Source organism: Arachis ipaensis, chromosome B03, assembly GCF_000816755.2.
Source record: "Arachis ipaensis cultivar K30076 chromosome B03, Araip1.1, whole genome shotgun sequence".
Taxonomy (NCBI): Eukaryota; Viridiplantae; Streptophyta; class Magnoliopsida; order Fabales; family Fabaceae; genus Arachis; species Arachis ipaensis.
This window is the reverse complement of record NC_029787.2, coordinates 39,886,431-39,886,963: the sequence shown is the minus strand read 5'-3', so window position 1 is coordinate 39,886,963 and position 533 is coordinate 39,886,431.

Sequence of the window (533 nt, the reverse complement as noted above, 5' to 3'; positions counted from 1 at the left end):
AAGTGGAAACAAATACAACTTCCTTATTTTTGTCCTATGGACCTTGCAAGTTGCATCAGAGTTATCTAAAATAGTTCAAATTTAACCGCTCTCCCACGCGAAGGCACGGCCCTCTTGCCCGCCGCGACTATATGATATTGGTGACATATAATACTTCATTTTTCACATTATGAATAAATAATATTTTAGTTCCTAACTTTTGGCCTAAATTTTAATTTCTTCCCTAGTGTTTAACAAATTTGTATTTGCTTTCCATGTTTTTCATCACTAATTTCAAAATATTTATGTTTTTACCTTCAAAACAATTATCTGTTTACATCACAAATTAAATTTTCTATATTTATTGTAAAAAAATGTCTATATTTCTTCTTGTGTTTGTCTTAGAAAAACTTATATGTTTTTTATAAAGAAAAAACTTATGTATCTAAGTCAAAAATTTATGTGATTTTTACTTTTTTTGCATTTTTCTTTTTTTTTCTTTTATTTATTTTTTTTCTATAAAATTTTAAAAATACAAAATAAAAAAAGCATAT